Source organism: Leptonychotes weddellii, chromosome X, assembly GCF_054177405.1.
Source record: "Leptonychotes weddellii isolate Sample4059 chromosome X, ASM5417740v2, whole genome shotgun sequence".
NCBI classification, from domain to species: Eukaryota; Metazoa; Chordata; class Mammalia; order Carnivora; family Phocidae; genus Leptonychotes; species Leptonychotes weddellii.
The window spans coordinates 7,471,447-7,484,349 of NC_138385.1; positions in this window are offsets into that span (position 1 = coordinate 7,471,447).

A 12,903-nucleotide genomic window follows, 5' to 3' on the forward strand; every position below is an offset into this window, starting at 1 on the left:
AGTTTGGCTATTGTGAATAATGCTGCAATAAACATAGGAGGGCATGTATCCTTGTGAAGTAATGTTTTTGTATTTTTTTGGTAAATACCCAGTAGTGAAATTACTGGATCATATCTTTTTGTCTTATCCTCAGACATCTTCAGCCCATAGTGGACATTCAACAAAAATTTTTGTATTAAAAGATTTTATTTATTGATTTGAGAGAGAGAGCAAGCAGGGGGAGGAGCACAGGGAGAGTGACAAGCTGACTCCATGCTTAGAACAGGGCCTGAAGCTACCCTGAGATCATGCATGACCTGAGCCAAAACTGAGAGTCGGATGCTTCACCAACTGAGCCACCCAGGTGCCCTTTCAACAATAATTTTTTAAGTTATTTTTAACTTTTTATTGTGGCAAAATACACATAACATAAAATTTACCATTTTAATTATTTTTAAGTGTACAGTTCAGTAGTGTTAAATATATTCACATTATTGTGCAACAGATCTCCAGAACTCTTTTCATCTTGCAAACCTGAAACTCCGTACTCATTAAATGATGCCCCATTTGTTCTTCCCTCAGCCCTTGACAAACACCATTGTATTTTTTGTCTCTATGAATTTGACCACTGTAGGTACCTTATATAAGTGGAATCATATGGTATTTCTTTTTTTTTTTTTAAAGATTTTATTTATTTATTTGAGAGAGAGAATGAGAGAGAGAGAGCACATGAGAGGGGGGAGGGTCAGAGGGAGAAGCAGGCTCCCCGCCGAGCAGGGAGCCCGATGCGGGACTCGATCCCGGGACTCCAGGATCATGACCTGAGCCAAAGGCAGTTGCTCAACCAACTGAGCCACCCAGGCGCCCTGGTATTTCTTTTTATGACTGGCTTATTTCACTTAGCATAAAGTCCTCTTCAAGTTTCATCCATGTTATAAACCGTGTCAAGATTTCCTTATTTTTTTAAAGAATATTTAACATGATATCTACCCTCTTAAACTTTTAAGTGTACAACACAGTATTGTTAACTTTAGGCATGATTTGTACAGTAGCTTTCTAGAACTTACTCATCTTACATAACTGAAAATTAATGGCAATATCCCATTTCTCCCCAACACTTCCCCAGCTCCTGGCAACCACTATCCTACTTTCTGCTTTCTTGACTATTTTAGATACCTTCATTTTAAAGGCTAAATGATAACCCATTGTCCATGTATACCATATTTTGTTTATCCATTCATCCATGGATAGACACTTGGGTTGCTTCCACCCTTTAGCTATTGTGAATATAATGCTGCTATGAATATGGGTGTACAAATATCTTTTTAAGACCCCGTTTTCCATTCTTTTGGGATTGCTGGATTATTTGGTAATTCTATTTTCTATTTTTTGAGGTACCACAAAACGTTGGTTTTCACAGAGGCTACACTATTTTACATCTCCACTAATAGTGCCCAAGAGTTCCAATTTCTCCACATCCTCACTAACACTTGTTCTTTTCTTTTCTTCTTCTTTTTTTTTTTGAGAGTAGCCATCCTAATGATTGTGAGGAGGTGAACACTAATTTTTGAATGAATTAATGAATGCTTGAAAAACAAAATGAAATGTTTCTAGCCTAATTTATCCTATTTCCAATTTTAATTGAACCCATTCTTTTCTGGATTACTATGGACTCTCTCTAGTAATTCAATTATGTCTTTTGATCTATGTTTTGCTTAAGCTATATGAAAATACTGCTGAAACTTCCCACTTAAAAGTCCTTTTAGATTCAGAACTGTTCTTTTCTTCTCAGTAATCATCCTACAAAAAATTACATAGGATTACCTCACTGACCTTTTTCACAGTCAACCATGACCTAACTGGGTGGTAAAGAAGTTTTAGACTGGTTCGGGACCTTGTTTTCCATGTGCTGGTGGTTCCACAGCACTGGGCAAGAATATACTTAATGAGACCTGTGAATAAGATTCATTTTATGGCTTTGTTAAACCAGTCAAATCTTGTTTGTTGCGTGTGCATTATAAAATATAAATGTAGGAAAACATTCCCTGTATATGTTTTCTTTAGAAGGAATGAAAATATTTCCTAAAATAAGCCATATAACATGTAAAATTTGAAGATAGGGATTTTAAATTTTGAACAGAAAATTATCTGTTAAGGTACTGTGTAGTATTGTTTGTTTGCTTTCCTAAGGAGCAATGTAAGTAAAAGTTTTAATCTAAAATGCATTTGCAAGTACAAACAAAAAAGCCTCCCATAAATACATGTCCATCTAGTATTCTTATTCTGAGGTTTCTACTACCAAAAAAAGAATGCCCCAGCTGTCGGTTATACCTATATCCTTTTAGTTTTACTGTTTAGAAGGATGGTTTTGACTTTGCAATGGAAAATTTTCTTTCTTTTTGTTTCCATTTCTAAAAAATAAATTTTATCCCCCCCCCAAAAAAAAGTATATTCGGGCACCTGGCTAGCTCAGTCAGAGGAGCGTGCCACTCTTGATCTCAGAGTCATAAGTTTGAGCCCTACTTTGGGTGTGGAGATTACTAAAAAAAAATAAACTTAGACTATATATGTAAGACTATGTGATAAAATACATGAGATACTTGGCATGGTTTAACAAATGCCTTATACTAAATATGTTCTAAACATTCAGAGAAAAATAACATTGGGTTTGTGAAGCTAATAGAAAATGTAGGAGATTAGTTTTAAAACTGTTGAAAATTATAAATTATGTACTACTTTGAAGTAAATTATCTCCTAAGACTTTAAAATACACAAATGCCAATTAAATCTTAAGTTACTTTTTCCTTGGGGCTCTTTTTTAATTATTTAGATGCAAATTGGTACTACTTAAAATTGAGTTTCTGTTTTTCATTAAGTGACAAAGATTTTAAAAAGAAAAGACCTTTTCAAGAGGAAGGTGATTATTTTTCTTGAATAGATAATACAGACAGCTTTCAATCATGGCTATGCATTTACTTTTCTTAGATTCAAAGTATGGGGTCAGATTCAGTTTAGCTTTGGTAATAATCTCACAGGTTCGACTTGCTCAGTCTCTACTGAGTGTTTACTATATGCAATGTGTGGGGCTAAGGCTAGAGGAACATAAAATTGAACAAATAAAACACTGTCCCTGCCCCCTTGGAGCCCACAATCTAGTGCAAATAAGGCAATTCAATTTCCAAAACTTGTAACATAAAGTGGGAAATAAGTGCCATAAAAAGAACAGAAAACACAAGATTGCAAACAGATGTAAACCGAATTGGTTTTTCACAACTACTATGTTCTTTAGCCGAGTGAGGGTCGTAGGTCTCCTCCCCCAGAATCTTACTACAAGATCGTATGTTACAGTGCCAGCAAAACTGAGGCTACATTTTACCAAATATACATATTTGTGTCAGGCAACAGAATTCTATGAAAACAAGATGGAGTCTTTGACCAAGAGAGCCGCTGCAAAGAACATGAACCATAGGGACAACTTTTTTCTTTTACCCTTAATTTATGCTAAGGCAATGAAGCCTGTACAGTATTTTCAGGCAATTCATTTTTATTTCACTGATGAAAACTCATGTTTAGAATTTGTTATGCTGATTTAGCACACTCTCTGTTACAGATCAGATATGAAAAATGTTGAAGCATTGTAGAGAGAGCACTGAAATAGGGAATTCTGATCTTAAATGTTTTCAATGTAAGAGCCCATCCCTGGATTGGTTTCATAACTTCAGTAGTTAACTAATTTAACTAATTAGACTAAAACTAACCGATTGGCTACATGAATAAGATAATGAATTAACTGATTGACTAATTACACACACAAGCATATATATCAAGCTCTCTCTTCTCTCTCTCCATATATACATATATATCTTCTCTCTCTCCATATATATATATATATATATATATCTCCACATTTTCTTCTGTCCAAGTATTTAGAATAATTATAAACAATGTAATTAATAGTTTCTAAGTGAGCAGAGTCTTGTTCAAAAGTGTTTTACTGACACTGGTATATTCCATTTGATGCCTTGTGACTGTAACTAAGGATACTGTCATTTCTTTAAACATATTTGAGGTGACATTTCTAGAGATTCTCTAGAACCAGGTTTCAAGCAATGATAATAAAATTACTCACCTGACTTTATAACCTCATAACAAGTTGATCCTAAAACAATATCATCACCCCTTTTCACCATATGTGCTTCAAATACCTAGTTTTGTCTTAGGAAGCCAAATGTGCAATTGAATGGTAGAGATTTGTCACTATGAACTTCTGATTCAACATGTTGGATTGAACACGTGTTTAAATCTATACTACCGTATAGAAACTATGCAAATTCTATTTAATAAATATTTATAGTTCTTATATAAGCCAGGTTCTAGGAAGTGAACAAAACAGAGTTAAACAAACAGGCAAAAATACTTACCATCATAATGCTTCCATTCTGGTGGAGTTTTTGTTTGTTTTTTTGTTTTTTAATTAAAACCTCAAGCAATCCCTGTCCCCTGAGCTTCTGACTTATATCTAAACTTCCTGCTTAGGAACAAAACAAATGAACATAGGGGTTAAAAAAGAAAGGCAAACCGAGAAACAGACTCTTAACCGTAGAGAACAAACTGATGGTTACTGGAGGGGACGTGGGCAGGAGGATGGGCTAAAAAGGTGATGGGGATTAAGGAGGGCACTTATGATGAGCACTGGGTGTTGTATGTAAGTGCTGAGTCACTAAATTCTACACCAGAAACCAGTATTACACTGCACGTAAACTAACTGGAATTTAAATAAAAATGTGGAGAAAAAAAAAAAAAAACCTGCTTGCTTGACATCTCTAACTGATTGCATTATAGGCAACTATAAATTAACGTCTTCAAAACAACAAGCTCTTGATCATTCCCTTCCCCACGCAATCTGTTCCACTGGAAATGCCCCCCCACACACACTTCAGTTAAAAACAATTCCATCCATTCAGTTGTTCAGACCAAAATCCTTGGGTCATCAGTGTCAGATCTTCACAATCCTGTTTCCAATCCACCAGCAAACCCTGTATATTCTATCTTCGAAATATATCTGGACTACCATTTCCCACACATCCCAGGACTACCATGTTGTTCTAAATCACCACCATCTCTTGGGGCACCTGGGTGGCTAACCAACTGCACCTGGGTGGCTCAGTCGGTTAAGCGTCTGCCTTTGGCTGAGGTCATGATCTCAGGGTCCTGGGATTGAGTCCCGCGTCGGGCTCCCTGCTCAGCAGGGAGTCTGCTTCTCCCTCTGCCTCTGCCTCTGCCCCTCCCCACTGCTTGTGTGCTCTTACTCTCTCTGTCTTTGTCTCTCTTTCTCTCAAATAAATAAACAAAATCTGAAAAAAAATTTAGAAGAAATTTTTAAAAATCACCTCCATCTCACACTTGAATTATTAGATAGCCTCCTAACTGACCTAACTGCTTCTTCCCTTCCTCAACTATTTTCAATACAGAATCCAGAGAAATCCTCACAGGATAACAGCAAGATAGCAGGATAGGAAACCCCCAACTCTCTTTCTTCCCTCAGAGATATCAATTTAAAAATACAGGGACCAATTCCCTTTGTGAAAAATCCAGAAACCATTTAAAAGTCCCTTGTGGGTGCCTGGGTGCCTCAGTCAGTTGAGCGTCTACCTTCGGTTCAGGTCATGATCTCAGGGTCCTGGGATAGAGCCCTGCATCGGGCTCCCTGCTCAGCAGGGAGTCTGCTTCTCCCTCTGTGCTCTCCCCCTGTGCTTGTGATTTCTCTCTCCCTCTCTCTCAAATAAAATCTTTTTTAGAAAATAAATAAAATAAAAGTCCTTTGCACTTAAGGCAAGGACAAACCAGCCACATCAAAGCCAGTAAGAAAATTCCTGGCACTCTCTCTCCATAGCCCCTCCCCTGCAACAGTGTCACACAACTGAGCAGAAAATCCCAGCTCCCAGATGCCCTCTGTGGAGAAAAAGAGAAGTTTGGACAGTAGTCCAGCGTTCTGACTTTTCAGGGATGATGGACTGCCTTCTGTCTTACCTGTCTCAGAGTGCTGGTGGGACATGGCATGCTTTAGATGCCTGGAGGCTACCGAGCACAAAAAAGAGCTGGGCCGTGTGCTACTGCCCCAGAGGACCTGTGATACAACTGACAGAAGCTGACACAGCTTGGCAGCCTCTCCTTCAGGGAGAAAGAGAAGAGTAGAGCATGCATCCAACATTTCAGCTTTTCTGGGGGCTTCCTGAGGGACTGGCTTCTGTCTCACCTGTCTCAGCGTGCTGATGAGACCTGGCATACTCAAGATGCCTGGGAGCCTCTGAGAACAAATAGAGCTGGATGACTAGCTGCTGCTCCACCGCAGACAGAGGTCCAGAGATACTTTCAACCAAATATCTTATAACCAGAAAATCGATCTTTCAAAATTGAGGGGGGAAATATTTTCAAATAAATAAAAACTAAGAGAATTTATTGCTAAGAGATCTGCTTACAAAAAATACTAAAGGAAATTCTTTAGGCTGAAAGCACATGATACCAGACAGAAATTCGAATCCACACAAAATATCAGAGAGCGCTGGTGAAGATACTTGCTTAATTATAAAAAATGATATAAATGCATTTTCTTCTTCTGTGAAGTGATATTTTTAATTAATTAAATAATTAAATAATTTTTAATTTAAAGTAATATGTATATAAGTGCATTGTTGGGTGTGTAACATGTAAAAAAGTAATATATTTGACAAAAACAGCACAAAAGAGGTGGCAGATGCAAAGTTGTACTTGAGTAAGGAAATGAGACCAGATGAGAACTCAAATCCACAGGAAAAAATAGAGAACCAGAAATGGTAAATAAGATTAATATAATATACTCCAGTAATATATACTTTTTCTCTTCTCTCAGCTTCATTGTATTACATAAAATTATATAAAGTAACAATTAAAAAACAGATTCTTAGGTCTCTAGCACATGCAGATCTGTTAATACCTATCATTAATTGCCCCCAAAGGGGGGGGATATTATAATTATATAAAGAATGGAGTTACACAGGTATAACGTTTATCCTTAAAGAGGTAAAGAAAAATAGTCAACCCAAAGTTCTATATTAGGTAATGATAGCCTTCACAAAAGAGTGAAAGACATTTTTATATAAACAGAAACTAAGAGACTCTGTCGCTAGCACGCCTGCACTCAAAGAAATGCTAAATAACTTCTTTAAATGATGGAAATGATGCAGGATGGAAGCTCAGATCAATAGTAAGGAACATAGAACACCAGAAATAGTAAATTAGTGGGTAAATACAAAGACTCCTTGAAACAGAAATATTGGGGGGGAAACCCTAGGCCACATACAAAAAAATAAAGAAGCATTAGAACTATGGTTCAAAATTTGTGAAGGGAGATAACTTCCTACATAATATTATATCTTTAGCCAAACCAAGAATTGATTATAAGGGTTAAATAATCTCATGTTCAGATTTTTAAAATTCTCCTCATGTACCCTTTCTCAGGAAGCTGCTGAATGATGTGTTCCACTAAAACAAGGGTGTAAAATAAGAAAATAAGGGACACAATATCCAGAAAACAGGGGTTCTAACATAGGAGAGAGGTAAAATGAATACCAAGACCCATTCTCAAGAATTCTGATCCAGTGGGTTGGGAGTGGGTTCCATTTAGTTGTATTTTCAATAAGTGCTAGGTGATTCTGATGCAAAACCTGATTTAAGAACCACAGATACATATTTTCTTGTCTGATTTTATAATAACTCTGTGATTTAGGAATATCACATATTATCCTCATTCTACAAATTGAATCAAGGTTGTACATGTAATAAATAGCAAAACTAGGGTTAGAATCCATTCGTGTTTTGAGATAGTTGAGATTTCTCACTGATAAAATGCAATCACAAGTGCTTCTCTGTGGTCAATTAATCTTTGACAAAGCAAGAAAGAACGTTCAATGAGAAAAAGACAATCTCTTCAGCAAATGGTGTTGGGAAAACTGGTCAGTTACATGCAAAAGAATGAAACTGGACCACTGTCTTATACCATACATAAAAATAAATTCAAAATGGATTAAAGATTTAAATGTGAGACAGAAAATCATCAAAATCCTAGAAAAGAGCGCAAGCACTAAGGTCTCTAACATTGACGGTAGCAATATTTTTCTAAATGTTTCCTGAGGCAAGGGAAATAAAAGCAAAAATAAACCATTGGGACTACATCAAAATAAAAAGCTTCTGCACAGCAAAGGAAACAATCAGCAAAACTAAAAGGCAACCTGCTGAATGGGAGAAGATATTTGCAAATTACATATCTGATAAAAGGTTAGTATCCAAAATATATAAAGAACTCAGAAAACTCAACACCCAAAAAACAAATAATCCAATTTAAAAATGGGCAGAAGACGTGAACAGACATTTTTCCAGAGACATTAGATAGCCAACAGACACATGAAAAGATGCTCATCATCACTTACCATCAGGAAACTGCAAATCAAACTACAATGAGATATCACCTCACACCTGTCAAAATGGCTAAAATCAAAAACACAAGAAACAGCAGGTGTTGGCAGGGATATGGAGAAAGGGGAACCCTCTTACACTGCTGGTGGGAATGCAAACTGGTGCAGCCACTGTGTAAAACAGTATGGAGGTTCCTGAAAAAGTTAAAAATAGAACTACCCAAGATCTAGTAATCATACTACTGATGTTTACCCCCAAAATTAAAAAAAAAACAAACACTAATTCAAAGGGATACATGCACCCCTGTGTCTATTGTAGCATTATTTACAATAGCCAAATTATGGAAGCAGCCCAAGGGTCCATCGACTAAAGGATGGATAAAGAAGATGTGGTGTATATATACAATAGAATATTATTCAGCTGTAAAAAGAATGAAATCTTGCCATTTGCAATGACATGGATGGAGCTAGAGAGTATAATGTTAAGTGAAGTCAGTCAGAGAAAAACAAATACCATATTATTTCACTCATAGGTGGAATTTAAGAAACAAAACAAGTGAGAAAAGGGGAAAAAGAGGGAGAGACAAGCTAAGAAACAGACTCTTAACTCTAGAGAACACACTGTTGATGACCAGGGGGGAAGGGGTGGGGTGATGGGTGAAATATGTGATGGGGATGAAGGAGGGCACTTGTCCTGGTGAGCACTGGGTGATGTATGGAATTATTGAGTCACTATATCATACACCTGAAACTAATATAACACTTATGTTAACTATGCTGGAATTTAAATTAAATCAATTAAATTAAATTATTAAATTAAATTAAAATTAAAAAACTATTGTTCATGGGTCAGCAGCATCAGAACCTGCTGAGATACTGTTTAAGCTGTAAATTCTGGTGCCCATTCAACTGAGATGTCAATTTAAGAGGTTGGTGACTAGACCCAGGAATCGGAATTGGTAGCAACGGCCCCAGAGGTCTCTATGCTCACTGAAGTTTGAGAAGCCTGATCTATAACTACTCCAAAAGGTGACTACTTACAAACAAAGGGGATGGAGTGAGGAGCCACTGTGAGCACATAAGATACTTTTGTGTAACATACAAAAAGACCTCTCTCCCCTTCAGTTACCTTGTGTGGTCCCAGGGCACATATTTTAATATCTTGTCAATGAAAGTACCTTTCTCTTCTTTCACGAGAGTTGGGACTTGGAAAGAAGTGGATGAAGAATGGGATTTCAGCCATCAGTTATCCCCTGGGCCAGGTGTCTGTGCATGGCAAAATCAATGAGTTTATTTTGGAGAAGTAGTCATCTGTATATATAAATGTGACATTCATGTTAATAATGATATTGATGAATCAATGGCCATTCTTATTTATATTTCATTGCAATCTGGCTAAATACACAATTTGAACCCAGGCACATAAAATATGGTCAGACCTCATAAAGGAACCAATTGAAAAACCTGGTGAGCAGAAGCTTGCCAGTGTTCTGTAAACCTTGTTGATCCATCAGTTCTCAACTTTCCTGTTTAGGTTTTGGAGTTATTGATAGTCCCTCTCTTAAATCCTCCAGTATTTCCAAAACTATATTTAAATGGTGCCCACCTCTCAATCGAATGTAAGTGTACTGGACATAAATCTCTTCACTTTGACTCTCTCATTTTCACATGCCGTGTACACCTGTGACTTTTTGGCAATGCGGCTGATACTTGCTGGAGAAACACATCCACATATTGATGTTGCTGCATGTGTGTTCTCATTTACATTATGGTCTTGCAATCTTTATTTTTTTTTTTAAAGATTTTATTTATTTATTTGAGAGAGAGAGAGAGAATGAGAGACAGAGAGCATGAGAGGAAGGAGGGTCAGAGGGAGAAGCAGATTCCCTGCCAAGCAGGGAGCCCGATGCGGGACTTGATCCCGGGACTCCAGGATCATGACCTGAGCCGAAGGCAGTCGCTTAACCAACTGAGCCACCCAGGCGCCCGCAATCTTTATTTTTTAAGCCCCTTGTAGTTGTTTTCCCTTCAGTTACCTTGTGTGGTCCCAAGGCACATATTTTAATATCTTGTCAATGAAAGTACCAACTTGAACTAATAGTATATAAGGAAAAAAATACCGGGAGTATAACTCCACTTAGAAACTATTTAGGTACATTAAGATATTTGTAGTGTAGATGTTTCCTCAAATTCCTTTGCTAAGATTTAAGACTGAGTGGACTCCTTTGGATAAAAGCCAGGCTATCAGGTTTGCAGTTCCCACCCCTAGAAAATGTAAGATGTCACTCTAAAGTTTGCAATTCCTTTAGCCTGAGCATGAGAGATGCTTGTAGTGTTAGTGTTTTACATTGTCTGGCTGAAATATGGTCCTGTTTGGATTTGTTTAGTCTTCGAAATACAGCCATAATCTGACCATTTCTCTTTAACCATCACTGCTACTACCCTACCAGCCTGATTGGAGTTACCATCACTTCTCACCTGGATGACCTCTACAGCCTGCTAACTGATCTTTCTATTTCCATCCTTGTTCCTCTTCAGTTTGTTCTTAGTTGAATAGCCACATGGATCCTATTAAAGCAAATATCAAATTATCTTTTTCTCTGCTCAACAAACTTCGATGGCTTCTCATCTCATTCTGGATAAAAGTCAACATTTATTTGGAATCCTATGTGCCCCCCCAGATCTCTCCCACCCCCTTACCTCTGTGGTCTCATCCCATACTGTTCTTCATCTACCTTACTCCAGTCATCTGGATTCCTTGAACACCCGATGCATGCCCCTGCCTCAGAGCCTTTGCAATTGTTGATCCCTCTACCCAGATGTTCTTCCCTTAAATATCTTCGTGGATAACTCCTTCATCTCTACAGGTCTCTGCAGAAATTGTGATTCTTATCCCTACCACCAGTCTTCCTTACCTCCTTTCCTTCATTATTTTCCATAGGCTTTCACCAATTAACATGCTTTTCTTATTTATCTGTTTATTATCTGGCTCCCTACCCTCCCCCGCCCCGCCACATACAAACAAAAGTAAATTCCACGAGGGCAGGAATTTTTATCTGTTCACTACTTTGTCCCCGAAGCCTAGAATGATGCCTGGTATGTACTCACGATGCCTTGTTGAAAGGCTGGACAGCTGGGTGGATGGATGAATCATTAATATTAGATATATCAGGATTCTGCCTTTCAGGATATGGCATACATACCTCTTAATTGCCTTTCTAAAAACTATTAAAAGTCTTTATTAGGGGTCTTAGTTACAATTCTGAGTTTCCCTTCAATCTAACCCTCAAAATTACTCCCACCTCACCCCCTTTTTAATATTAGAAAATAAACAACACATGTCTACTGGAAGAAGATCTCCTCCTACTTTCCTTTCTCCATTATTGCCCCACACCAACAAAATCTTGCACCTGGGTAGGTAACAATTGCCATTATGTGAATCTCTAATTCTATTGTATTTTCTAACCCTCACAAACAGAGTGTTTAACCAACTATCATTTAGAAAACAAATGAATCATTTTTGTAATTTAATTTCCTGAGAAATAATAGAATTTAAAATAGAACCAAGTATTTTTTCAACCAAAATTAGAAGTATAAAAAAATGACACAAAACCAGGAGTGAAAGGAGCACTACTTTTTGATTATAGCAAAGGCTTTGGTTTTGATCATTCAGCAGAACTTTTTTGTGTGTGTTCACTTAATTATATTCTTTAATGGGATGTGTAATATGGCAGTGCCCTTGGGATAGAGATGCCAGTTTTGTTTCTATCTGACCTCAAACACTTTGTTCACTGTTGCTAAAATAAACTGAATCAAGAAGAGACAGATTGTTCAGTTCAGAAACTGGAAATATGGAGTAGAATACATTTATATACCACTTTACACTGACAAAGCACATAGAAACAAGTATCGTAACTGAGGTATCAATTAGTGCAGCACCCTTATTTGAAAATAGTTGAACTTGAGACCCAGAGACAAGAAGTGTTGGGCCCAAGGTCTTTCATGTAAATTCTCTCATTTGATGATCATAATAACCTTATTAAATATGCCAAACTGGTGTCTTTAGCCTTAATTTGCCAACAAGGATTCTGAGGCTCAAAAAAAGAATATGATTTATAGAAGAGCATCAGCTTTTAAGTAATGAACCTTGCTTTCCATTTCTAACTCTGACCTCTAGCCTTTCTGCTTAAACTTGGCCAAGTCCCTAACCCATTGTTGGTTTCAATTTCATCATCTGTGAACTAGAGAAGTGAAAATGAATGGATTTCTAATTCTTTCGTGTTATGATTCTACAGTTTTTTCACTGTAACATAGTCAGGCCTTGACTTCGTTCACTCTACCCTTTGCCACTTCATGCCTGGAGCAGGACGATCCTTATTCCACTGGGAGAATAGATCAAAGGGAGGTACTGCTGATACTTGCACACTAAGGTTCTTAAATCAAGTTTGGCACCATATGGTTTCAGAAGTGGGAA